Consider the following 21503-nt stretch of genomic DNA (forward strand, 5'->3'; position numbering starts at 1 on the left):
CCAATCACTGGACTTTGCCAAAACAAATGAACATGTTTCTCTCCTTATTTTTGTTGCCTTCTCTGCAGCACTTGATATTCTGACCACTCTGTCCTCTGGAAGCCCTTATCTGTGCTAGGCTTTTACCTGGTTTTCCTCTTTTCTCTACAGAAGTCTCCTCCTTAACACCATTCTTCAGTTCTTTTTTCTCAGTTCATTTCCTAAATGTTGGCATTTTCCAGACCTTCTGTTCTTCTCACTCTATACACTCAACCTGGAGGACCTAATTACTTACATGTTCATAAATCTCAAAATTCATCTCCAGCCAGAGCTCCCTATCGATATCCAAAATAGCAACTCCACATTTAGAAGTCCTATTGATATCTCAAATTAAGTATGTCCAAAACTGATCCGTTTTCACCTCTAAGCATGTTCTTCCTTCTTAATTATCTCAGCAAATGTCATCTTCATCTTCTCCTATCCAAGCCAGAAACTTCAAAGCCATTCTCGCCTCTCTCTTCTCATTCCTCACATCCAACTAAACACAAAGTCTTATAGACCCTTCCTTTGTAGTATCTCCTATATTTACCCACCTCCTCTCTAGTCTTCCTACTGATGTAATGTAGGCTCTATCATTTCTTGCCAGAAATAAGCCTTCTTAAGTGATCTCTCTGCCTCCGATTTGTACCTTCTTCAATTCTCTACATTGCTGCCAGAGAAATTTTTCTAAAATGCAAATATGATCATGTAAGTCCCAGAATTAAAATCCTTTTATGGTACCCACATATTTCAAGATGAAGTTCAAATTCTTGAGTTTGGCACACAAGTGAGATGAGGCTTCTGTTGCCTCTTAAGCTTCATGCCTCTTGTTAGGTCCCCCAGAGTCTTTTAATACAACCATAAGGAAGGATCAATGGTTGCTCAAATATGTCATAGCCTCTCTGCCTTCTTCCATGCTGCTTCCTGTTTCTTGAATGCTCTCTACTGTGTTGGACACTGTCTCCTAAAATTCAGGTCCACCTAGAATGGGTGAACGTGATTTTATTTGAAAATAGGTTTTTGTAGATATAATCAAGTTAGGACAAGGTCATACGGGGTTAGGGTGGGCCCTAAATCCAACATGACGGGTGTCCTTATAAGAAAGAAATTTGACATAGACACAGACACAGACACACAAGCAAGAAGGGAAGAAAGTCCCATGTAAACTGCAACAGAGATTGAAGTGATGCATCTATTAACCAAAAAATACCAAGGATTGCTGGCAACCATCAGAAGTCAGAAGAGGGGCATTATATTAGGCTATTCCTGCATTGCTATAAAGGAATAGCTGAGACTGGATAATTTATAAAGAAAAGAGGTTGAACAATGAGATACCATCTCACACCAGTTAGAATGGCAATCATTAAAAAGTCAGGAAACAACAGGTGTTGGAGAGGATGTGGAGAAATAGGAACACTTTTACACTGTTGGTGGGATTGTAAACTAGTTCAACCATTATGGGAAACAGTATGGCAATTCCTCAAGGATCTAGAACTAGATGTACCATATGACCCAGCCATCCCACTACTGGGTATATACCCAAAGGATTATAAATCATGCTGCTATAAAGACACATGCACACGTATGTTTATTGCGGCACTACTCACAATAGCAAAGACTTGGAATCAACCCAAATGTCCATCTGTGACAGACTGGATTAAGAAAATGTGGCACATACACACCATGGAATACTATGCAGCCATAAAAAAGGATGAGTTTGCGTCCTTTGTAGGGACATGGATGCAGCTGGAAACCATCATTCTTAGCAAACTATCACAGGAACAGAAAACCAAACACCGCGTGTTCTCACTCATAGGTGGGAACTGAACAATGAGATCACTTGGACTCGGGAAGGGGAACATCACACACTGGGGCCTATCATGGGGAGGGGGGAGGGGGGAGGGATTGCATTGGGAGTTATATCTGATATAAATGATGAATTGATGGGTGCTGACGAGTTGATGGGTGCAGCACACCAACATGGCACAAGTATACATATGTAACAAACCTGCACATTATGCACATGTACCCTAGAACTTGATGTATAATAAAAAAAAAAAATTAAAAAAAAAAAAGAAAAGAGGTTGAGTTGGCTCACAGTTCTTCAGGCTTTATGGGAAGCATGGTGCTGGCATCTGCTAGGTTTCTGGGGAGGCCTCAGGAAACTTACAATCATGTTGGAAGGTGAAGGCGGGGATGAGCACATCACATAGCCAGAATAGGAGCAAGACAGAGAGCAAGGTGCCACATAGTTCCTTTATTTTTGTTTTTTATTTTTTTTGAGACAGAGTCTCACTCTTGTCACCCAGGCTGGAGTGCAATAGTGTGAACTCGGCTCACTGCAACCTCCACTTCCCGGGTTCAAGTGATTCCCCTGCCTCAGCCTCCCAAGTAGCTGGGATTACAGGTGCCTACCACCATACCTGGCTAATTTTTGTATTGTTAGTAGAGACTGGGTATCACCATGTTGGCCAGACTGGTGTTGAACTCCTGACCTCGTGATCTGACCACTTCAGTCTCCCAAAATGCTGGGATTACAGGTGTGGCCACCGCACCCAGCCACCACATAGTTTTAAACAGTCAGATCTCACTTCTCACAGAGAAGTCACTCATTGTTGTGAAGGCAGCACTAAGAGGATGGTACTAAACCATGCAAGAGAAATCTGCCCACATGATCCAATCACCTCCCACCAGACCGCATCTCCAACACTGGGGATTACATTTCAACATGAGATTTAGGCGGGGACACAGATCCAATCTACATCAGACATGGAACAAATTATCCCTTAGAGCCACTGGAAGGAACTAACCCTGCTGACACCTTGATCTCAGATCATTAGCCCACAGAACAAGGACAGAACACATTTCTGTTGTTTTAAGCCATCCAGTTTGTGGTATTTTGTTATGACAGCTCTAGGAAACTAAAATACCCTCCCTACTCTTTCTTGCATTGCTAATAATCTCAACACGACTCAGCATTTTCTTCTATGGGAAGCCTTCCTTGCACTTTCCCATCCCTAAACTATTCCCCCTTATTTACAAGTCTTTCCTCTGTTGTCTCATTGCATTCTGAAGATCTTTATTATAATGCATTGCTATGCTGTCAGCTTTTATTTTGTTTTTGGTCTCTTTAGTAAGAGTACTGTAGAGAGTGAGTGGGTGCCTACCTGGTAGTCTCAGTATCCTGCATGGCACTGGCAAGAAGACAAAGAAGTACAGTTACTGTTTGGTGAATGTTAACATGCCTCAAAAGAAGTGTCATTTTTATTTCATTCAAATGGAGTATTACAAATCATTAAGTAGAGTGGACATGTTAATAGGAAAAATAAAATCTCATGTAAGGCCAATGAGTGTAATGCATTGCCAATAAAATTACTGTAACATAAAAGAATAGCTGTTTCTATTACTGAAGTTAATTATATTCACTAGCAATGATGAAAATTATGTTCATGCTATCTCAAATCATGAATTATTTGCTTCCAATTTATTTTACTGCTTTGAATAGTAGTTTATAACAAAAATCAATGTCATATGAGTATCTAAATAACAGAAATATCCTTTGTAAACAATAAGATACTGGGAGTCAGGAATGTTTCCAACATGATTTGTTACCTTGACCCTCAAGGGGTTATAATCTGTCACCTGCTTCAGCAGTGTGCATCTATTATTGGGATAAACTCACAGGTTTATAAGGCTCATTAGGAAAGGAAGGATCCAAAGTGTGTAGAACAAGCTTGTTCTTATGCAGCCCAGGACAGCTTTGAACATAGCCCAACACAAATCTGTAAACTTTCTTGAAATTTTATGTGATTTTCTTTTTTTTTTAGTTGATCAGCTATTGTTAGTGTTAGTGTGTTTTATGTGTTGCCCAAGATAATTCTTCTTCCAATGTGACCCAGGGAAGCCAAAAGACTGGACAACCCTGGTGTAGAATATCAGTCTGACAAATCACTTCTCAGAAGTATGGGATTTTTACACAGTAAAAACTACCTCTTCGTGGCCCGAGGTGGCTCAGTGAGCTGTCCCCACTTTGCTGTCATGGGAACTATGAATCACAGTCTCAGAGTTTACATTGAAGACCTCACAAATCTGTGGAAATTTGCCTAATAAAGATATAATAAGCTGGACGTGTAAGAATTCACTAATTTGATGACTTGCCACACATGCAATTATGTTACCCTCAGATGGTAATGGAGGACTGTTTTTCTGAAAGTGATAAGAACATTATGCACATATGTTTGGGCCTAAAAGACCAATTGTTATTAATATTAACAAAGATAGCCAAGGCCTTTAGTGTTTTGTTTGTAAAATCCCTTGCTTCACTGAGGGCTATGAGATGAAGTATAAAGCCAGGCCTTCAGAGTAATTATTTTTCTTATTCACTCAACTCATGCAGCTAAACAACAGGCCTATGTAGCACAAACATAAAACATTACTTTTTAGGCTATCCCAAATTGTTTAACATATACAATGTGCCAGTCCTGTGGTAGGTACTAGAGAGCCACAAAGACTCAATCCCTGCCTTCAGAGGCTCACATCTACTGGGGAGAAAGGTGATTTCATTGCCACAGATTTCAATGGTGACACAAGAGAAGAATGACTCATCCCAACTTTTGCAATCAGGGAAGGCTTCCGGGGAACCAGTGGAGATCTGCTGTAAAACAGGGAAGGAAAAAAATACCAGGAATAGAGTAAGTAATCACACAGATCATGGTACACACAAGGTGGGTGGAATCTGCCAGTCCTCACCTTCAGGAATTTCCTGTCTAGTGGGGGAGGCAGAAACATAAAGGGAGACTGGACTACAGTATAACGGTGAACCCTTCGGTAGAGCTCGGTATAGGGTGTTATGAGTGCACAATGCTGGCACATCTAAGAGAAGGCCCACCCAAGGCCTCTTAGTATAAGCAACAGCAATGCTGCCTTGAAAACTGAGCACGACTTCACCAGTGGTGAGGAAAGGGCATTTCAGGTGCATATGGACAAAGCATGAACAGATATACAGGCAGCTGCTGGAGAAGTGGTTGAAGGTGGGGTGGGGCTGGAACAATATTTAGTTGGCATGGCTGCAGCTCCGGATGCAAGATATAGGGTTAAAGGGAGTGACAAAGTAAGACTGCGGGGGGCTTTGTAAGTGGAACTGTGAGAAGTAGGGCACTGGCAGCAGGAACCGAGGGAAGGATGGACCTAGAAATACTGAAGAGGTCAAATCAGCTGTGCCCTCTGATTGAATGTGAAGGATGAAAGAATGGAAGGATCCAAGGTTTTAAGACAAGGCAGAAAAGTAACTGTGCTGAGGTAAATGCTATGACAGATGGAATCACAGGGTACCCACCACAAGCTGGTGAGGTAAGAGCCTCAGCAGGATTCTGGAAAGGTGTGCTGGGCAGGATGAGCCCTGAAGGATGGGGAGTCAGCCAGGTGAAGGAATGGGTGGGTAGAAGAGGCCACTAAAGCAAATGAACGCATGAGCAGAGACAGGAGGCTGAAGACTACATGCTGGAGGACTGCCAGCCATTCAGAATTACTGTCCCTTACCTTCTGGAAACATTTCTCTGTGTGAGAGGCATGGTGGTTAACAATGCCTCTAGGATCAGATTATTCAGGTTCACATCTGGTTGGCCACTTGCAAGCTGTGTAGCCTCAGGCAAATTACTTGACTCCCCAGTGCCTAAGGTTTGTAACACTGGCCACCCAGCAGTGAAAATAACACCTACCTCTAGGATTGTTACGCTTAGAAGAGAGCTTTGCACACAGATTAGCTAGCAGTGACAGCGATATTAGTGATCATGGTAGTAGAATTACTTGGGCTTTCTTACTAACAGGAACTCACCATCAGGCCTACCTTCCAAGTTCACTGCCCCTTCCCTAGCTCCCTTTTCTCATCCTGAAATTGTCTTTGCAAAAATTACATCAGTGAGAATATTATGGCAGTGGGGGAGATCTGATCTAGCCAACCCAACTCCCCATTCCTTGCCTTTAGCTTTCAAGCTGCCTTAAGTATTTCTGGACTTAGGCCTAGGCCTAGCTAACTTTGGAAGACATTTAGGTTATAGTTTAAATGAGAATAATGAGACCATCAGGCCAGGGGAAGGAGAGGAGCCTGAATTCTGCTAATAGGCTGGTCACAAGATATGCAGCTTCCCCAATTACTCCTGCAAATACATCACCAATGTAGACTGGCCTTTTGAGATATCTTTTCAGGTTTTTTGCATGTCTGACACTGATGGCTCCACCTGGTCCTGCCAAACTGCTCCTGTGGCCCCACAGAGCAGTGACTCAGCTCAAGAGGACAGACAGCTTTGACTCCCTATGAGTTCATCTCCACCCCAACCAATCAGCAGCAAGCACCATTTCCTAGCCACTTCCACCCCTTCCCCCAGACTGCCTTTGAAAAATCCCTAACCTACACAGGGCACAGAACATCATACACCGGGGCGGGGGAGGGATAGTATTAGGAGAAATACCTAATGTAAATGACAAGTTGATGGGTGCAGCAAACCAACATGGCACATGTACACCTATGTAACAAACCTGCATCTTGTGCACATGTACCCTAGAACTTAAAGTATAATAATAAAAAAAAAAGAGAAATCCCTAACATATGAGCTTTTATGAGATTGATTTGAGTAATAACTTTGTCTACCATGTGGCATGGCCAGCCTTGCATCAATTAAACTCTTTCTTTACTGCAGTGCCATGGTCTTTATTTGTGCAGTGGGCAGGAAGAACCCTCTGGTGGTTTTAACCTCATCGATCCCACAATATAGAATAACCAAAAGATCAAAGATCATGCTTTATAACATGCCATTTTAATTCTGAAAATGTGTTGGACGCCTCAGGCTGCATCACAAGTATCTCAACTTCCTGTTCTGTCACCCAGTTCACTTCTTTTTACTTTTCCCAAATTTTACTATCTCCTTTCTCCATAATTATCCCTAAAATATTCTTCTGTAAACAAACTGAAACTGAGAGAGATGGGGAAAAGGCATGTAAAGTAAATCAGTGTATCCAAGAAGAACTGGCTCATGAACTGGTGTTTGGGAGGGAATTACAATGGATAAGTAGCTTGTTAGAATGTTCATTCTTTTGCCTGAATCTCCAACTCTGCTCCTCCAACTGCTTAATTTATCCTCAGGGGAAAGAGAAGCCATACACTAGTTCTTCATTTGGATTAGTCATTTTCTAGCTTGACTTCCTCAGTCGCACAGATTGTCAGCTCTCTCACTTTTTCTTTTGTGGACCATGTCCTTTTCTTTAAATTTTAAACATTTTCCTTTTTGCAGAGGTTACTCAACTACATGTGTATGTACATATACATAAACTAAGATGACATATTAATTTGTTAATAAAAATGAAGAAAAATAATGTTTGAATAGTTGTGTTATTCTCTGACTGTTTTAACAATGGTAGTGAATGGAGGCAGAAGTTAGCAGGAACAACAACTTGCAAAATGTGAGAATGTTTCAACTAAACTATGTTTTTTGCTGATGGTCTTATTAAAGTTGTACAGATGGTATCAGGCGGACGGTGTTCATTACAACTATGGTGTAATGATGGTCCCCAAAATCTTGTGCTCAACTTTTTGATTGCTTGTTCTTTGTCTAGGACCTGCTTCGAAACAGCTTTGGTATTTCCCGTTCAGCCAAGTTTGCCTTTCGCTGGTGCTTTCCTACACTGTGTCTTTATTACAGCGGGTCTTTCTTTTCATCAGAGAATCTACCTCATCATATTCAGAAAGCTTACTTTAAACAAGTTTATAGTTCTCTTGCCTTTTTTCTTCGTGTTTTTTAGAATGTGACTCCAATTTCAATTTTTTTGTTTCTTACGTACATACCTTTTTATACATTAATTTTCTCTTTTTCCTTTGAGAAAATAATACTCTCAAAGAAGAAAAGTCACCAATTACTGATGGGGAAAATATTTTCTTTCTCCCATTATAATAAAGACACCAAGACACTTAAAACACACAAAAAGAAACAACTATTAATCTTACACGGATTTAGAAGGTAGTACCCCCAAAATACTTAGAAAGCAAATTATTTTTGAATTCTACTACTCCAGCTGGACCCAGTGGTATGTGCCTGTATTCCCAGGCACTTGGGAGGATGTGGCAGGAGGGTCACTTGAGCCCAGGAGTTTGAGGCTATAGTGAGCTATGATCATGCCTGAGAATAGCCACTGCACTTTAGTCTGGGTAACATAAGGAGACCCCGTCTCTAAAAAACTCTGGCCTCAGAATTTTGAGGAATTCAGTAGTGAACTCAATGGAAAACTGAAATGAATTCAAGAACTATTTATTGAGGCTTCTTATGTATAAGGCATTGTGCTAAATTCTGTGGGGGCTATACAAAGATATATACAAGATATACAAAACTGGCCTCCAAAACTAAATATTTCGGAGAAGGTACACCATGAAAAATAACTCTTGTACTAGACATGTAGAGAAAAATGCCATGAAAGAGTAAGAAAGCAAATAGTTAATTAACATTAGGATGAACTTAAAAGGTATTTTGGAGGTATCTGGCAGAGATTTTTTAAAAATGCATATAATTTTATTTCCTTAAGCTATTGAAATTTTGGGGTTGTATGTTACAGCCTGTGGTTAATACAATGAAACTGACCAAATTGAACTGTGTGCTATTTCCTAGCACAATATAAATATTTGAGTTGGGTTTTAAAAGCTGAGCCTTTGGGCAGAGGGAAGACGCTAAGGAAAGATTCAAAGGCAGGCAGGTACAGACTTACTGTGGTCCCTGTGGTACATTGTTACCAGGAACTTAAGAGTATATGCAGGAAGAGCTGGGGTGGGGAGAAAATGGGCTGGGGCTTGGGATACTCACTAGGAAATTCAGTTCTAGACACAAGCCTGTTATGAATAGACTTCAATACCAGGTTAAGGAAATGGATTTAATTCCAGAAACTGTTTCAAAGTTCTAACCCTGAAATGAGTAAAACATGAATGACTCCATTAAATAAAATGTGGAATGAAAGAGAAGAGAGAAATATTGGGGGTGTTTAGAAGCATTATTGAATATCAGGAAAATCATAATAAATCCTAAAGTTAAGAAAGACTGATAGGCTGATGCCATGATAATCTTGATTTTTCCTGATCCCTGCAAATATGGAAGAAAATTTGCATATTTTCAGCATCAGGCCAGCAAACTTATACCAGATAATGACAAAAAAAATTGTTTTCATCAGTTTTCTTGGGAGTGCTCATGAGTTTTGACTGATCATTTGAACACGTGGAATAAGGTACTATCTAATTTCGGTGCCTCGAGGGCTCGTGCAGATCACAGAATCTTGCTCCTGGTGTTGGATAGTTTTTCCCAGAGCAGTAACAGCTGTCCCTGAGCCATGTCTGTTTTCTCTCTGTGACATCTTAACTACATACATTTTTAAGGTGGCCGATTTGAGAAAACACATGTGATCCCAAAGAGAGGTTTTTAATTTTTTTCTCTGCAAAGCCAACTAGCTCTTGCTTGGCTTTCTAGATCAAGAATAAAATATAATCAATATGACATAAATAGATTTGATGGTTGTTCCATGCTGTCTTGTTCACCCACTTATAAGAAATTGTCGAAAGTGTATTCTTTTCACTTTTTTCCTTTTCACAAATGATTTTCTGGGTCAATTAAGTTTGCATAAATGCATCTCATTGCCACCTTCAGGAGTGAAATTCAGGTTTAATATATTCTACATGAGGGCAGCAGGCAGCTGATGAGCAAGTTGTGCTTATTCTGTGTACCTTGATAGGATTCAACTTTGGCCTGGATGAGGGGAATTTGTTTTTCCATGCAGGGCACTTTCATGAGAGTTTCCGAAAAACAATATGCTCTTGTCAGAACAGAATGCAGTTCTTCTAAAACTGGGGCTGAACTACATTTTACCCTTTTAAGGCCAGGTGATATTATTATGCAGCAAATTTAGCCTATGATTTATCTTAAAATAAAAAGGAATCATCACATATAACCCTCACAAGAGCTGGGTAACATTAAAAATGAGAATACATTTCAATAACAGTACTAATAATAGCTTCTACTTTTTGGCCTCTTGTATATAAGAGATGGCACTCAGCACTGTCCCTTATTTACTCTCCACAACAAGCCCACAGGCAGGCATTAGTTTTTCAGTTTTAAGATCGAGAAACAGGCAGGCATTAGTTTTTCAGTTTTAAGATCAAGAAATAAAAAGAATTTTATTCTTCATCCACCTTGAACTCATGGCATTGTTTTTACCACCGGTTACCTCTCTGACATTTTCCTATGTCGACTTTTCTTTCCACTTTCAGATCATCCCTTTGTAGCCTTAGATCAAACTAATCCCTTCTTGGACCCGAAATGTCGGTTTTACTGAAAATTCTCTCCTTTAGGCCTCTTGTTTCTTGTCCTTGATAATCTCGTCTAATCTTAGGATAGCTAATGGTACTGACCTTAATTGCTCTCAATCCAGGCATCTCCCTTTCCTCACGTGCCTGGTCCTCTTCTATTATATAATAAGTGCGGACCAGATATCTGACCTGCATATTCTGCTAGGGTCCCAAATAACATCCACCACTAGATTCAACATCATTCTGACAAAACAAACTTTCCCTCTTGACATCACTAATTCTGTTCATGGCACCAGCGTTCTCCGAGTCAAAACCTGAAGTCATTTTGACAGCTTCTGTCCCTTAGCTCCTAGAGTCACAGAGTCACTGACTCCTATGGTATCTCTCCAGAAACATTTGCAACTATCTTTCCAACATCTGAGACTCAAATGTCAATAAATGTTATGTTTATATAGCTCTTTAAAATAAAAGAAGCTCCCACAGATACTATTTCTTATAATTTCCACACTAACCTCACAGATACAAAAATCGAGGTTTCAGAAACGTATGAATTTTGTTATACAGTGTAGAAGCGAAGTGAGGACTTGATCCCAGGTCTTCTGATTCCTGTTTCCAGGTGTAATAGTCCAACAACTGCCTGTACCTTCATGCGTGAGGTACAGCAGGTACAGCTGCCTCAGACACAGTTTTTCCACTGCTCCAATGCAGCTTACGTAATCACTAATAGCGACTGTCTAATAATCATTGTTAAATGACATCTTTTTTAAAACACAGATCTGATCACATCACTCTCAGTTCAAAAATCTGTCAGTAGCTTCTTAGACTGAAAAATGTTCAAATCACTTAACCTGGGACTCTCCAGTTTGTTTCCAACACCATTTTGAAACATTGCTTCCCATATCCTCCCATACACCAGCCAGGCTGAACTATTCTCGGTGTTTTTGTTTTATTTTTGAGACAGGGTCTCACCCTGACACCCAGGCTGGAGGGTAGTGGCGCACATTAGACTCCAGCCTGGGTGGACAGAGTGAGACCTGGGCCACAGGCGCGTGTCACCATGACTGGCTAATTTTTGTATTTTTTTGTAGGGATGAAGTTTTGCCATGTTGCCCAGGCTGGCCTCAAACCCCTGAGGCTCAACCTATCCTCTTGCGTAGGCCTCCCAAAGTGCTGGGATTACAGGAGTGAGCCACTGCACTTGGCCCTACTCTTAGTTTTTCAAATATGCTTGAAGCATTTGCCTGCATTCCTCTGCTTATGCCATGCCCCCTGGAATGTCTTCTCTGCCTTTGAAAATGCTGATTGTTCTTTCTTTTATTCATTAATTAACACCAAAGCATTGATGGAGCAATAGTGTATCAGGGACTGGGCTAGGTACAGAAAAAAGCCGGTGAATAAGGCAGGAAGGATCCACTTCTCAAAGGGCTGGAAGCATTAAGTTTCAGAACAAATGCCATACTCTCCACAAAATAATCCTTTCCTGATACCCTCGGCCGGAAGTGAGGACTTTCTCTTCTCAACAGCCATAGAACAGTGAGGAAACCTCGATTATAGGATTTACCATAATCTGATTGGATTACAGTTATTGAGGCATATGTCTTATCTCTCATACTGTGTTATAAGCTCCATTTTTGATAGCGACTCTATGGATCTCCCTATTTAGCCTTCACAGCATGTAGTACAGGACTTCTCATTTAACAAGACCTCAATAAACAAATATTGGAATAAATAATTTCTCTCAGCTTCTATGAGTATGAGGTTGGGGAGAGCCTGCCGCATGCTCCATTCACACACAAACAACAGAGGACACAGTGAGCACACTACTCCCACACACGCTCACCAGATGGTGAACATAACATTATTTTAGGCAACAGAACTGTCAGCTGACATCCAGGGTCCCATGATACTTGCCTCCATCCATTTAAAGAGACGTTTGAGACAGAAACTAACCCAAGATTTCTGGATATCAGAGTGCAAATCTGTTCAGAGAGTACACTTTTCTGTGTCAATAAACAGAGAGCAGGATTAACATCTCCTCCATATGCCTGCTTTTCTGACCTCAGAACTAGGAATTCGCTATATTCCTGACCATGATTTGGGACTGGTTTTTTTTCTTTAAGAATTAACACAAGTTACATTCGGTTATATTTACTCTTTTTTGGTGTACAGGTCTATGAGTTTTGACAAAAGCTTCTGTGTAACCACCACCACAATCAAGACAGAATAATTTCCACTGTCCCCCACCAAGAAATTCCCCTTCATGATACTTTGTAGTCAAACTCTCCTCACCTTTAATGCGGACCTCTTTCTCCACCTGTATAGTTTTGTTTTCTCCAGAATGTCACATAAATATAAAAACACCTAGCTGTTTCAGTCTGGCTTCTTTAATTAGCATAATGTACTTGATATTCATCCCTGTTATTGTGCATATCAATACTTTGTTCCTTTTTATTTCTGGACATTGTTTCACTGCATGAATGTGCCACTGTTTGTTTATTCATTTACTAGTTGAGGGACTTTTGAGTTATTTCCTATTTTTGGATATTATGAATAAAGCCACTATAAATAGGTTTTTATGTTACCATAGGTTTTCTCATCACTTAGCTAAATAAGAGTGGTCATATAGTAAGTGAATGTTTAACTTTATAAGAAACTGCCAAAATATCTTCCATGGTTTCTCTACCATATTTTGTATTCTCACTAGTAACATAGTAGCATTCCAGTTGCTTCACATCCTTACCAACACTTGGTACTGTCAGGGCTTTTTTTTTTTCTTTTTAGTATATGGTTTATTTATTTATTTATTTGAGACAGAGTTTCGCTCTGTTGCCCAGGCTGGAGTGCAGTGGCACGATCTCGGCTCACCTCAACCTCTGCCTCCCAGGTTCAAGTGATTCTCCTGCCTCAGCCTTCCAAGTAGCTGGGATTATAGGCATGCGCCACCATGCCCAGCTAATTTTGTATTTTTAGTAGAGACGGGGTTTCTCCATGTTGTTCAGGCTGGTCTCGAACTCCTGACCTCAGGTAATCCGCCTGTCTCAGCCTCCCAAAGTGCTGGGATTACAGGCATGAGCCATCACGCCCGGCTTTTTTTGCTTTTTCTCTGCCATTCTTAGTATATAGCGTGGGATGGAATTTTAACATTTCATCTTTTTAGAACCAAAATATTTCTACTTTGATACTCAGCCCACATTCAGTTTTTCCTCCTCTCCCTTCATTTGGTTATTTGTATTAGCTCTCCCGCTAGACTAAAGGTTTCTTTGTGGGTAAGTCATCTTTGTATACATGAAGCTCTGCCACCCCATCCCAAGTGCAGGGTTTTGCAAATAACACATGCTACTTAAATAAATGCTTCTGTGTGATCAGATTAGCTTAATACATACAGTGACATAATTAATACATCCAAAGGCTAACCTAGCATTGGCTAATTTTGTCAATTGTGGAACACCAAAAGAATTTTAATAAAACTGTATACTTCCTTCCCTTTTCATGAATTTTTCCATTTTCATTTATATGTCTGAAAAAACAGATTTCTGTTTTCTTGCTTTACCAAGGGCTAAATTGGAAATATATTTGGGATTGTGAAATATTTGTGTAACAAATTTCTTGTGCTTATACAGAAGACAAGATTGCTATCACTGGTACTTAAGTAAGAAATTAAGAATTATTAATTAATTAACTTCACAAATTAGATCACATATATTTCAATGTGTTTTTTAGGCGAGAGAGAAGGAATTGGAATTACAGAGGGGACCTGATCTGTACATACCATTTGTCAAGTGAGTTGGGGCAAAAAAGAGGTTGAGAGTCACTGATGAAGACTCAAAGAATCTTGAAAATGGAAAGGTTCTCAGAAGATACAGAGGCCAACCTCCCATTTATTGAAAGAATCCTGACTATAGCATCTGGCTTCCACCATTGGTAAGCTCACCACTTCATACAGCACCAATTCATACATCCTTACAAGCAAGAGACTCAAAACAAAACAATAAATAAAAGAAACATGGGGGAGGCAACTTCTTAACTGAACTTTCATTTTTCTGTAACCTTATATTATGTAAACTTTCTGTAGCATCTACAGAAATCTAAAAATGGAGATTAGAATCTATTGTGGCAGAAAATAAGTTTGTCACTACATCAACCAGCCACATGGGAGTTAATCTCATTAACTTTTATATCACAGGATGATGCATACTTTAGAGAGATGAGTTCAGTGGTAAATGACATGAATCTTGGAATTTCTTTACATTAATATCTACTTCTTTTGAAACTTCAGTTTTTGAATGGAAGTAAACCAACAAGTTCTAGTTGTGTAAAGAAGAAAATTTGCATAAGTCTATAGAAGTCTACAGAAGAAAACTTCTTAAACACAGTTCATGAGCAGCATGGATTAGTTATCCTTCAGTTGGAAGGTTTCTTGGAGAACTAAAAGTAAGGGATTTCCTGACTGCAAACATTTCTCCTTTTATGGGCTAGCATCCTCTGTGTTGGTTTTGTATCACTGTCTAGATCTGATGGAAACTCATTCCCAGAATTCCCTTTCCTAAATCGTTCTTCATTCCAGTTGGCTACAAGGGAAATTTGTGTGACCTTTGGAAGGTAAAAGTGAAACAACAGCATTCTTGCCTGAAGGTCAGTGTAGTCAACAAGTGCAGCTCACTGACCTCCCAGTTCACCTTGTCCATGTCAGGCAGCAGCCAGGCTGCCGGACCTTTGGTTCCCCACAGATCTCCTCTTTTGGTTTCTGGGCCAGGTGCACGAATGGCTTTGCAGTGAAGAGTGCCAGTCCCTTTCAGGCTGTTCAAGTCAGGGTCATTGAGGATGGAGAAGTATGAGTCAAATACAAGTTCCAGTTTATCTTTATGGGTTTCATTTTCTCCTGTAGGTTCTAGTTTGCCCTTGCTCAGCTCTACTTCAAATTCAGCTTTTCTTCCCAATTGCCAGCTCTGCTAACCTATGATGACTTTAGCTCCATACCAGATGTGAAAGCAACTGCAAAGCTCCCACAACTGTGCAAGGTCTAAAACTGAAACTAAATCCATTATTCCATATTACCATAGTGGTTCTGCTTCTCTAAGTGATAGGGATTCCATTAAATCATTTCTATTCAGAATACGTACTGGGTTACAAATATTCTTTTGTGCATGCCTTTCTTTTTTTAAAATGTATGATACTGTCAAATGAAATAGCACTAATGTACTGAGCCTAAGTATGTTATTTTATTCTCTCTTGTTTTGGGAATAGGGATTTGGAATATGCTCTTTCACACAATTCCTCTCGAAACTGGTAAGCTGAGGAATTTGGAGTCTGCTCCATAACCAGAGAATACAGAAAAACTAACAATTAATTTGAACTTCAGTGTAAAAATGAGTTAAAAACTACCTGAGTGAATTAGCTGTTTCTTTGAAATATGTTTTAATGTGACACTTGGAAAGTTATATCACTCATGATGAAATCTAAACATTAACATTTTGATAACAGGATGGGCATGGTGGCTCACATTTGTAATCTCAGCACTTTGGTAGGCAAAGGTGGGAGGATCAGTTGACCCAGGAGTTTAAGACCAGCCTTGCCAACAAAATGAGACCCACCTCCTCTAAGAAAGAAATTTGAAACCAATTTCAGTTAATCAATTTTTATCATAATGTATGTGCATTGAGAATAAACAAATACTGCCATGAAGCACTTCGAACTTTTTACTTAAATTCCTAATGTTTTATATAATTTCTGAAGATTTTATGGTCTTTAAAGGCAGAGATGCATCTTCTCATTTTTACATCCTCCCATACTGGCACACAGATAAGCCCTTATTAAACATCAATTGAACTAAGTAAAGAACACATTTCAGCTTCCTGTTTTTTACAAAAAAGAAAAGAGCAGCAGGGTATGAGCAAACAACCACAACCAACTACATCCTCTGATGCTTTTCTCACTATTATATAGAAACTCCAGCAGGAAACCACTGCTATATCCTTTTCACCACTATAGCAAAATCTTATGAATTGCTGGCAAGCATAAAACAGTTCCATTGACAGCACATAAACGTTTGTGACAATTTATACTCACCACATTCAAATGCTGTAAAACATCTTAACAATGTTTCTTAAGGACAAATTCTCAAGGAAAAATAATCATGTACCTTAACCACGTGTTTGGAGTTTAATTATATGAAAAAGCAATAAGCACTATTGAAACTTGATTCCCCTCTCAATGTAGCTGATGTTTACAAAAAGCCCAAAAAACTGACAAGTGTTAAAATTCCTCATATGACTCAGACTTATAAAGATTTCTAACAAAGATGTATTAACAGCTACTCCAAAATAACGAAAGTACTAATTTTTTCCTTTTGTATTCAAAATGACCCAAGAATTAGACATTTCTAGCTATGAAATGTAGAACCCCCTTTTTTCCATTCTCACACATTATGCACTCATATGTACCTCAACATACATTTTAAATTTGTAACATGAGCCTTGATAATGCATTTTATCAATGAAGGGGCCTTCCATTGAAGATCTCTTAGTTGTCCAAGAACTACAAAGACAAGATGATGGCAGAAGTCCAGGCCTTTCATTCAAGTGCTCTAACTTCAATGTGAAACATAGACAAATATACTCATTTTACCCAGAAGTCAGAGGTCTAGAACTCTGTAGCTTTCTTGCATGCCCACATTACCTAGCCCATAAGCTCTCCCTAGGGTATAGGGCTAAATGACTACATGTGTTAATGAATGAAGGCATACATGCTTGGTGATAATGAAGAGGGGGAGATAAGAAGGGCCCGTTTGGGTTCCAACAATAGCAGAAGGGGCCTAAAATTCAGAAAATAAGCCCATGAATGAAGAAGAAAACAAGCAAGATTTAAAAAAACAAGTGGTGGGGCATCCGAGCTAGAATTGATCTTAGGGATTTCTGGACCAGCCCTCTCATTTCTAGAGAGAACCTGAGGTGCCGTGGGCAATGAGATGACTTCAGGTACCACTCTCAGGGACTGTGACATTTGTGTACCCATTTCATGGTTTTAGCCTCATGTGCTTCCTATCTAAACCATTTTTTCTTTTACTCAATTTTCCATTAAATTGACTTTAACTAGTGCACTGGTTGAAAACATTAACCTTGTCCTAAAAAATAATATATGTGAAATTACAGGTTTGATGTATTGGTTATATTATTTTTCATAGCAAAAATTTTTAAAAATATATTTTGAAATGTGTTCTGAACATATTTCTACATTTAAATAAATTCATAAGTATTAAAATCAAAAGGAAGTCTGTATACTACCTGAGATCCTCTCACAGGTCGCTGCCGGAAATCTGCACTTTGAAAAGCAGTGCCCTCTACTGTGTTACCTCTGGAAACAAAGAGTTTGAATTCTGAAATGACATGAGGTGGTAAAGACATTCCAGAATGATTGAAAGGATCCAGTTATAAGACTAATGCCTCTAGGTGACTTCTGTCCATTTTCTTTTACTAGAAAAAAAAAATCAATCGCTTATTAAGGAACTAAAAAACTAAGGCAGAAATCATGGCTTTTTTCAGTTATTGGATTTTCACCTTCCAAAGGGATAGACAGGTCCTCCTCCTACCAAGTACCATTAATTCGTTATAACTATAGTTTTAAGAAGGAATTTGTCTCAAATGGGCCTCCTGTGCGTAGATTACCTTTTTTTTTTTTCCATTCCATTTGCAATGAGAACACTTAGCTGTAAGCTATAATAAGGAATCGCTTAACTTTCATAAGTAAATGAATGTCTATGATTAAAACATCAATCACGGAAACACTAGTTCTATAAATAGTTTCTAGGTCCAAAGTCCATAGGCAGTTAAACAAAGACACATGTTTGTTTTTTCTTGTTTGTGTGTGTGTGTGTGTGTGTGTGTATGTATGTATGTGTGTGGGTGTGCACGCACATGTGTCATAAGAAAAGCAATTGGTTTTTCTTTTGAGAAACAAAGAAATGTTGTTTGCTGAACACATGTGTTACCTGGTATCTTGATAAAAAGTTATGTTTGCCAATTTTATCACCTATGCGATGCTCTATAAAATTTTAACCTAAAATACCTGTCCTTGAACTCATCCTGTTTTTTTTTAATGTCTTATTGCTGATTTAGAAGTTTCACATTTGTTTTTTAAGCAATACAAGATGAAATCCAAGATAGAAGACAGAAGTTCATAAAATCATACTGAGTCCTTACATTTTGACCCACTGTGATTTGCATCACCAACAGAGTCCTGCAGTGCAGCATAGTGGTGAGGCTCATGGCCTTTGAAGTTGGACAACTGAATTCACACAGCTCCATTACCATCTGTGGGACTTTGGGCAAGTTATCTATTTCCTCATCTCTAGAATGGGGAATTATTAATGTGCTATTATTTAATAGTACAAACCTCAGAGATTTCTTTAAAGGAGAAGTAGTTTTAGCAAGATGCCAGTGGCAGATAAGCCTGAAGAATAAAATTTTGAAGGATTTTTACATATCTACAGTCTAACCCTCACCCATTTCCTTTGGAAAGTAGATGGATATATATGGATACACGTGTTAGGGTTCTCTTATGCTCTAGAATCAAGATGGCAAAGTGCCTCAAGTGTTTTTTTGTTTGTTTTGTTTCTTGTTCCTTCTTTAATGAATTTTAAACCCTCTTTCTGCATGTGTTTAGCTGGTGTTTCATTCTTTTCCACTCATCATCATTAATTCTACAATGGATGCTCCATTTATTTTATTTCCCCTACACCACCATTCTCTGTGCTCCAAAGCAAAGGAGGCTTTCCTCCCAGTCGGGGAACAGAGATGGAATCACTTACTAGGCATTCCAGAGGCATGAATTACCACTTAAACTTCCAAAGTTGAAGCCCTGGAGAGGGAGACCAATGGAGAGTGGTGAGCACCTCCTCAGGATAAAAAGATAGCAAGAAGGCATGGGGTATTTCACAGAGTAGCTATGTAAACAGCTGGGTATTTACAGTACCATTGGAATGGGTACATTCTCCAATACTGATCTGACTCAAGATCATTCCCCAATGGTGGAAGAGCTTCCTGAGAGTCTAAGCAATTATCTAAAACAGTGGCCCTTAAACAGTCTTAAAATACACTCGTATATCACAAAGAGTTTATGAGCAATGATAAAGTACCAATGACAGCAAATTATTAAAGTATAATTTAGAGCCGTTTTCTCTAATGAATTATATTAACCTCAAAAATCAAGTTATTTCTATAATAATGTCACTCTCACTCATCTCACTGGCATGTGTGGATATTTTCTTGAATAGGAAAAAAAATGGAAATGAAGTTACACTGAGGTTCTGGTATCCTCAGGAGAAAGAAATTTCTTGTAGTACACAGACCAGCAGACTCTTAATAAGAATTCTACATCTTCTATCTGTTCCATTTTTGTCACTTCTGCTACCCTCTGCTACTTAGTTGTTTTTAACAGAATTAAGTCAAAAATGCACGTGTCTGTGACTTTATTTTCTACAACATTAAGGAAGTGGAGTATGGGAAAGATGTATACTTTTCAAGTTAGCCTGGCAGGGAGGAAAGGAACCCAGGTGTGGCAAGCAGGTGGTGAAGCTGTGAAGAGGAACGGAAATGAAGCTGAATTGCTCAGCATACAGGAAGGAAGAAAGAGGTACAGGGCTTCTTGGTTAGGACAGAGGAGGGACCCAGGTTGTTAGGCTACCAGGGGAATTCTCTGAGATCATGACCAGGAAAACAGCTCATTCTAATTTTGTTGAACTACATTTATTACTAAGCTTATTCCCATCATCTGGGAATTATTTGAGAGTTCAGACTATGTATTATTCAATTTTGAGTCCCTAGCACACAGAACAGGGATACACACACACACACACACACACACACACACACACATAAAGTGCTCGATACAGATTTATTAAATGATCCAAAGAATTCACCTTTCTTAAACCAGCGCCTTCTGCCAACCCCATTTCACATTCTATCTCTCACCTCCTAAATAAATTCCTATTTCAGTTGGAGGAAAGCTTTGATTCAATTTGCAAAGTAAAAGGAGCTGACATGCCCTCAATCCAGTCCAGCTCAGGTTATTATCGTTTCCCCTCCCTCTCGGAGACTCAGATTTCATCACTCAAAAGCCACAAACCCCACAGGGAGGATTTTTTAAAAACCTATCATTGTAGTTCTAAACATCAAAATAGCCACCAGGGGAATAGCAGAACAGTTTCTTCATAAAAGAACATAAACATTTCAGTGAACTAAATTTGTGTTTTAAATGGCACTGTCAGAAAAATAACTTTAACTCTAAAGACTTTTAACACCTATGGTCTTTTATATATTATCAATTCATTTTAGGTGACAGGATGCCTGATACTTAAACACGGTCACCATTCTATAAGGAAATGCCACTCTCTCCAAAGAAAGCGTAGAGTCAGTGTGGCACTGTGTCCTCTGTTAGTTTCGATCGGTACTATTCTCGGCACTGTCTTTAAGTGAAGTTGCTGAAGCACCGGCACTTTAGGATTAATAATTAGATGAGGGGATGTTTTTAGAAATAAAGTAGGAGGCACGAAGTGGGGGTGGTATGCCGCGAAGTGTGCATGAGGAAGGAAAGTGGCAGCAGAAGTTGAGAAGGCATGAGAGATTTCAGAGCGCTATGAAGACAGCTTTCCCTATGGAAGAGATCTGCCTGAGTTTTCCATCTTGTTGCCTCAAAAGGGCATTTGTCTTTGTTTGCAACATGAATAAATCAACCCCGATGCAGTCATCTCATTTTTTAGCCATATTAACATAGCACAAGTGGCCAGACTGTGCAGTGATCTGCCTAGCCTCAGAGAGGGGTTGCAAACACTGCCTACTGCAATCAATAACTGAACATTTCTAGGCTATACAGAAATACAAGCTGGGGCACGAGTTGATACTACTCGTGAAAGTTCATCTCAACTGCCAGGCCTGCTAAATAAAATGCAGCATTACTTGAAAGATTGAGATATACTCTGGACTTTCAGGAAGCTATGCAAGTTTGGCCTATATGTTAAAAATTATACATAAGATAAAGATATGGTGCATTTAAAAGTACATAAAGCAATCCAATGTGAGATCTCAGTCACTGGTCTTTATGGTAAAGAAAAAATAAATTACATTATTGTTAAAACTGCTAATATTTTTTATTCACCACT

The 21503-nt window shown here is 39.2% G+C and overlaps 1 protein-coding gene across 3 annotated transcripts in view; it reads right to left on the reverse strand.

Moving 5' to 3' along the window:
* GPRIN3 (GPRIN family member 3) overlaps positions 1 to 21503 on the reverse strand; it is a 70212-nt gene that overhangs the window by 40958 nt on the left and 7751 nt on the right. The gene's annotated exons all lie outside the window — the stretch shown is intronic.

This window comes from Trachypithecus francoisi, unplaced genomic scaffold (assembly GCF_009764315.1).
Source record: "Trachypithecus francoisi isolate TF-2019V2 unplaced genomic scaffold, Tfra_2.0 Lachesis_group1, whole genome shotgun sequence".
Classification (NCBI taxonomy): domain Eukaryota; kingdom Metazoa; phylum Chordata; class Mammalia; order Primates; family Cercopithecidae; genus Trachypithecus; species Trachypithecus francoisi.